The sequence below is a fragment of the Mercenaria mercenaria genome, chromosome 3 (assembly GCF_021730395.1).
Source record: "Mercenaria mercenaria strain notata chromosome 3, MADL_Memer_1, whole genome shotgun sequence".
Lineage (NCBI taxonomy): Eukaryota > Metazoa > Mollusca > Bivalvia > Venerida > Veneridae > Mercenaria > Mercenaria mercenaria.
In genome coordinates this window covers 46,558,489-46,564,488 of record NC_069363.1, presented here as the reverse complement: position 1 = coordinate 46,564,488, position 6,000 = coordinate 46,558,489, and the positions used below count along the sequence as shown (strand labels likewise).

Below are 6,000 nucleotides of genomic sequence, written 5' to 3'. Positions count from 1 at the left end.
TGCTATGATGCTACGCAAGGATAACACTTTAACCGTACTATTATTATATTATTGTTGGGACCAGATATGACATGTGTCCATGTCCATGCCATTTGTTTTATTCAGTTTCTTAAGTTTGTTTTAGATCGTTTTTCCACTAGTGAGGTGGTTGCCGTTTTGTCTGCCGTTTTATTGAAAACTGTTGATTTTCTCATTTGTACCAGTTCAGACCCAACTATTTGTTAAGACTTTAAGGTGAGTTATGTATGCCGCTAATACAGATTTCATCAGTTTAGTCCTTGACATTATTTGCTAAAGTTTTAAGTCTGCCTCTGAATGTTTTAATAAACATATATGGTCTCGGTTATGGTTTGCCTGTCGGTAACATCTAAAAAATAACAGTCTTAGTGTTGAATTAGAAAAAAAAAACGCATAGTAAAAATAACATCTACAGGCTGCACCCTGGGTGCTGACCAGTGTTTGACCACGGGTCTCTTTGTTGCATCCATAAAAAGCAATCACTCTTCCTATGCAGTGGCAAGTTTCAATTTTATAGAGACACCTTAACTGACGTATTATATGTATCTTGTCCTCTGTGGTTGATGTCATGGATTTTGATTCTCCTGGCTCGCACCGCAGCGCAGATCACATCCTTCAGTTCCAACAGCTGCAGCACACAGAAGGACCCATTTTAAATGTCTGTAACTTACATTTTCTTGAAGAATATTGTCAGTGCTGAATAAAAATCAAAAAGAAAGTGGGGGTCATGTTTGATCTAAAACTGAGACCCAAATTGTAGTGTTGTTGTATGGTCTAAGTTTCCATGACAAATTCTGTCATGTTATTATTTCATTATGAAATTGCTACCTACAAGTCATGCATAGATCCGTCATGTGATTTCAGTAGAACATTGCAAAGAAAATAAGGAAAAAAATAACTCTACAGAGCAAAAAACGCAGAGGACCGTCACTATTTGAATCCGCCAATATATTTTTTTCCGCGTCATGGCATTTCATTTTTGTTTTTTAAAAAATGAGGATCTTTACAGTTGCATGTAGATTATTTCCATAGATCAAAGTACATGGAGCAATGATATAAATTGTATCTTCTTCCCAGAAAGTACACAGAATATTATTAAAATAGAAACTTAGCGAAAAAAAAAACGATTAGATAAACAAACACATTTTATTAACGTGCCGGTTAATGATCAAAATTGTTTGCTCATGAACAGATCGGATATAATATGATGTAGGGAAATATGGTGTCTGTAGAAGTTTGCATAGAAGAGCTTGCGTAACTATGTTGGTAAGTAATGGGAAATGAACTTATTAGAGCAAAAATGTTCTAAATCTTATTTATTAAATGCAAAAATAGTGAAAGAAGAAGCAAGGGAATGCAGATGTTCACAGAGTGAAGACACGCGGATCAAACAAAATTCGTGGAACAGATACATGTAGGTGAATACGATTTTTGCACGCAATTTACGGGTGTTGTAAGAATGTATACATTGCAACAATAGCCGCTAATCCTTTCATTGCATATGTCAAAATAGGGTGGCCAAACCGGTTATTGTTACACACCTTGCACATAATTTAACATACACAGCTTGGTACTTAAAATTACTGAAATGTATTTAGAACGATGTGTGTCATAAAAATCTTTTACATAAGGTCACAAAATACAGATGTTGAACACAGTTTACGATTACATGGGTTGAAAATATTTACTTGTCAATTATATCTTCATAGTTATGGCAAGATAGTGGACAATGTCGTTATATTTGCAATTAATTTCACACTGTCGAACGCCGCAGTTGCCAGTCTTATGTCCGTGTTTGTTTGTTCGCATGTGAGCTTATTTGCAGTCGCCACCAGTAACTCCTCCAGAACACCACTCCTCCAGAACACCGTTAGTAAATGATAGCAGGAGGATAGTGCAAGGGACAGTAGACGCTCCAATTCCAGAAGCTTCTCTGGTTCTTTAGCGTATCCCAATGCTAGTAATTTTTAGTTGGAGGAGCGGGGACTCGAACTCTAGAGCCCTGGTTTCGTAGTAAGACAGTGTTACGATTTGACCACTGTGTCCGCTCTGCAAGTAATCCTGTCCATATAGTGACTTATTATGTTATAAAGCTATGTAAAGCCCCAGTCGCAAATGGCGGACAGCCGTCGGACGACGGATATTGGAGGAATAATAGAGCAACGTCTTCCGGCGCCCGTCCGGCGGCAGGTGAAACCTTCAAAATCATCTGGTGGCCGTACTGGCACCATCCTAGCACATGCAGGAACTCTAACAGGGGACCGTCCGATGAAGAAAGGTCGTAAATGTATAGGATTATGTCTGTCAGAGCGACTGGAGGCCGGTTGATTTTGCCGCGCGGAGCGAATTCTTTCCGCCGGTGTCCGGACAAAAGATAATAGGTAAGGGTAGATTTCTCGGAAGCATAGAGCACCAAAAACACAGCCTAAGAGCCACGCATTTGCAAAGTAGGCCCACAACAAAAAGAAGCTGTAATGGAAAAATATTACAGACGGGTTGTGCCCCATTCACTAAGTAAGTTTTACTCAGGTACGTGCGGAACAACTATTCTAAAACGGATTTAGATCATTTGGAAGTAGCTCACAGATTTTGTATAAAACACGTACACTCATTAAAAGTTAACACAGACACCAGACTTTTAAATTCTGTATGCTAAACATGGGATCCATTGAAAATATCGTTGAGTTAAAGAAACTACCCACCGACCTGCTTAGCGGAGAAGGTTTTTGTCAGTGGTTTAATGTCCTTTATGAAATGAACAGTATATACTGTACTGTACTGGATTTATTCCGGATGTTAACAGAATTCTCCAAAAGTATAATTATGCTTTATGTCCTGCACGACTATATCGCGAGCGGACTATTTTCTGGACAGTATAATTGGAAAATGACTAGCGTTCCTCTGAAAAACAAACGAGCGCGGGCTGAAACCCTAACAAGTAACGATAGATAAACCATATTTTCTGTGGAAAACTGCAAGAACACTTCCGGAGTTGTCTCCCTTGTGTTATACTGAATGGTATGATTTCGCAAAATGTAAAACACGTAATTTATACATTGAAAGTGAAATTGACCATGCACTTTGGTTTTGTAAATGCAATGAAAATAAGAGGCAATGACTGATATCTATGCTTTATGATATTATGGGTTTAGTCGAATTTATTCAATTTCAAACTTTGTCAGTTAACATGGTTAAAGAACAATCATCTACTGTGGTGCTTCTAGCTATCGAGACAAATGATGAAGCAATATTCACTCATGTACCCTTGCTAAGATGTATCTGTAACATGACTGATTGATATTTACTTAGATATGTTATATGTGGAATGTCGCACATACCGGCTTAGCCTTGTTGTCGTTAAATGTCTGTTTTAACTTTGATTATGAACATGTTTAATTATTTTTCTTTATTGCTTTGTTTTATTTCTTTAATTCAAAACTTAAGAGCTTGTGCGTGTTCTATTCCTTTTGAAAGATTTCTTGGAATCGAAAGAATACAAAAGAACATTGGCAGCTGCTAACTCGGCTTTTATAATATTTTGTTAAAGAGAAACGTTATTCTTTTGTTATTTATTCTACTGTCTTGATATATGTGTATCCCTTTTGTAAGTTTCCTATGACCTGCAAATCTTGAGTTTCGCTTTTGTTTCAAGGTTTGAAAAGGTTTTGGTAATAATTTGTTTGTTTATTTTGGAATTTACATAAATACTCTCTGGAATAATCCCGCATCTCTTAATTGATCAGGTGTTGGTAGAAATAAGTTAAGAACCTACTGTACCTTTAAACTTGAGTCAGTTCTGTGTAGAACCTTACTGTCGTATGATATTACCGCCATCACACCGATCAGCTTTTAGCAAATTCAGATGTGGACGTTTCGGGACAACGTGATAACTTTTGACTGTCGCTGTCTCGTCACGGCTTAGAGGAATGACAACTATAAAATATCAAATGATAAAATAAGTCATCCCTATAAGCCAAATGAGTAAGGCTAGTATACTCGAGGCACAAACATGTATGCTCCTCGACCTAAGAATATGACGTTTCGGGACAACGTGATAACTTTTGACTGTTACTGTCCCGTCACGGCTTAGAGGGATGACAACTATAAAATATCAAATGATAAAACAGTCATCCCTATAAGCCAAATGGGTATGGCTAGCTTCATACACTGATGTGGGTACCCTTGCCAATAACAGGACGTTTTTGACTGCCGCTGTCTCCGTCACGGTTTAGAGGGATGACAACTATAAAATATCAGATCATAAAATAAATCATCCCGATAAGCCAAATGAGTAAGGCTAGCTTCATACACTGATGTGGGTACCCTTGTAGAATAGAATGTCCGGTTTCCTTTAGAAAACATATCTACTGTTAATATCATATTTCAAATCTGTTTGATATATGCTTATTTCCCCCGTTTAAGCTTCTTTATGTTTGATTATCATTGCTTTTACACGCATTTGTCGGAAAATAGGCTTATTCAATTGCATTTTTTTTATAAAATAAAGCCTCAATGCTGCGGTACGGTACCATACGGGAAATAGATACTGCTAGCGGTGTAAAGTTAACTAAATCAACGCTAAAAAAGTCCCAGTGTTTATGGTACAGTGATTTAGTAAGTTATTGCAATAAACTGCAATAGTTTTTCATTGACAACTCAATGTTCCGTATCTGTTGTATTTCACATTATATAAGACGTCTCTCTGATAAAACTATGTTTGTTAAAACTAATTTTAGTGGACAGTTTTCTCTAAAAATTAGACAAGCTTACTGTCAGTACTGTCGCACAGGCACGGGTCCAGTGTATATTTTTTTGTTTAATAATATGAACTTAGGTGCTCCCTTGAAAAATCACCAGTGCCCCTTGAAAATTAAAGGAGTGCTGCTGGAATTATCTGGAATTATGGATCTGTTTTAGGAAGTTTATGTTCTTTTAGATCTATTAAAACTTTAAGAATTAATGATAATTCATGATTTCTGACTGAATGTCTTAGAATGCATTAAGATTAAATCTTGACATGCGAAAACTCTACAAGTATGCTATATACGAACTTTTTAAACCCAAAAGACTAACCATCTTTAAAAGTTAATGATGAGAATTTTATACCCAGAGAAATGTACCGAAATTCTTGAAAACCCCTGTTTTATTTACTGAACCGCTAAGTAAGCTGTCTATGACATTTTTATGGTTAATCTTTTAGCACTAAAGAATAGGGATGGTAGTAGGAACCTTTTTTATGTTTACAGATAATTCATAATCAGTAGTTGTTTTCCTAGTGATAAACTTTGGTCAGTGATTTTTAAGCTTGTGGATGATATATATGTGAACGGGGAGAAGAGAATTATATGCTTTTCACAGTTCAATGCCTGTATATTTTTATCCCAAAACCTTTTTGTAAGAAAAAAAGGTTTTTCTACTGACTACTGTACAGACAATATATTGGAACCTGACATCACTAACAAAACGCATGTTAAATTTCACATGAATGCCTTTAGTTTTTATAATACTTCCAAAACTAAAAAGGAAAACTGAAAAAAAAAAAAGAAATTAAAAAAAAATGCTTTTTTTGAGGATCGAACTCCCGACCTTTGGTTTTCAATGCGAACTCACTTACCACTGCACCAATGTGAAAGTATGACGTCATCAACACAAATATAAGTATATATAATGAATTTCGGTTATGACAGCGTGGCGAACATCGTTTTCCACTGAAAATATTGTATTTTATGTTTTTGTCTTCGTAGAAAATGTATTTAGCGATAAATTCTTATTATCAGACGCTCATTTACATTTTAATTCAACGTTCAAAGCAGTAAGCGAAACACTTTTGTCAGCTGTAAACAGCAAGCGTCTACTGACAACTTACTGATTAATATCTATGAGCATTGTGTACTGGAAGAAACCCGAACAACACCGATTCCAAAAACTTACCACGAATTTTCAACTCGATAGTAATTCTATACACAGTTTTATTCATTTTCT

The 6,000-nt window shown here is 36.1% G+C and overlaps 1 protein-coding gene across 1 annotated transcript in view; it reads left to right on the top strand.

Annotated features, from left to right (window-relative positions):
* The first annotated feature begins 4,569 nt into the window (after positions 1–4,569).
* Positions 4,570–6,000, top strand: part of LOC123524953 (alpha-N-acetylglucosaminidase-like) — a 40,534-nt gene continuing 39,103 nt past the window's right edge. The window contains exon 1 of the mRNA XM_045303592.2: positions 4,570–4,632. The gene's annotated coding sequence lies outside the window, so the exon portion shown is untranslated. The remainder of the gene's footprint in view (positions 4,633–6,000) is intronic.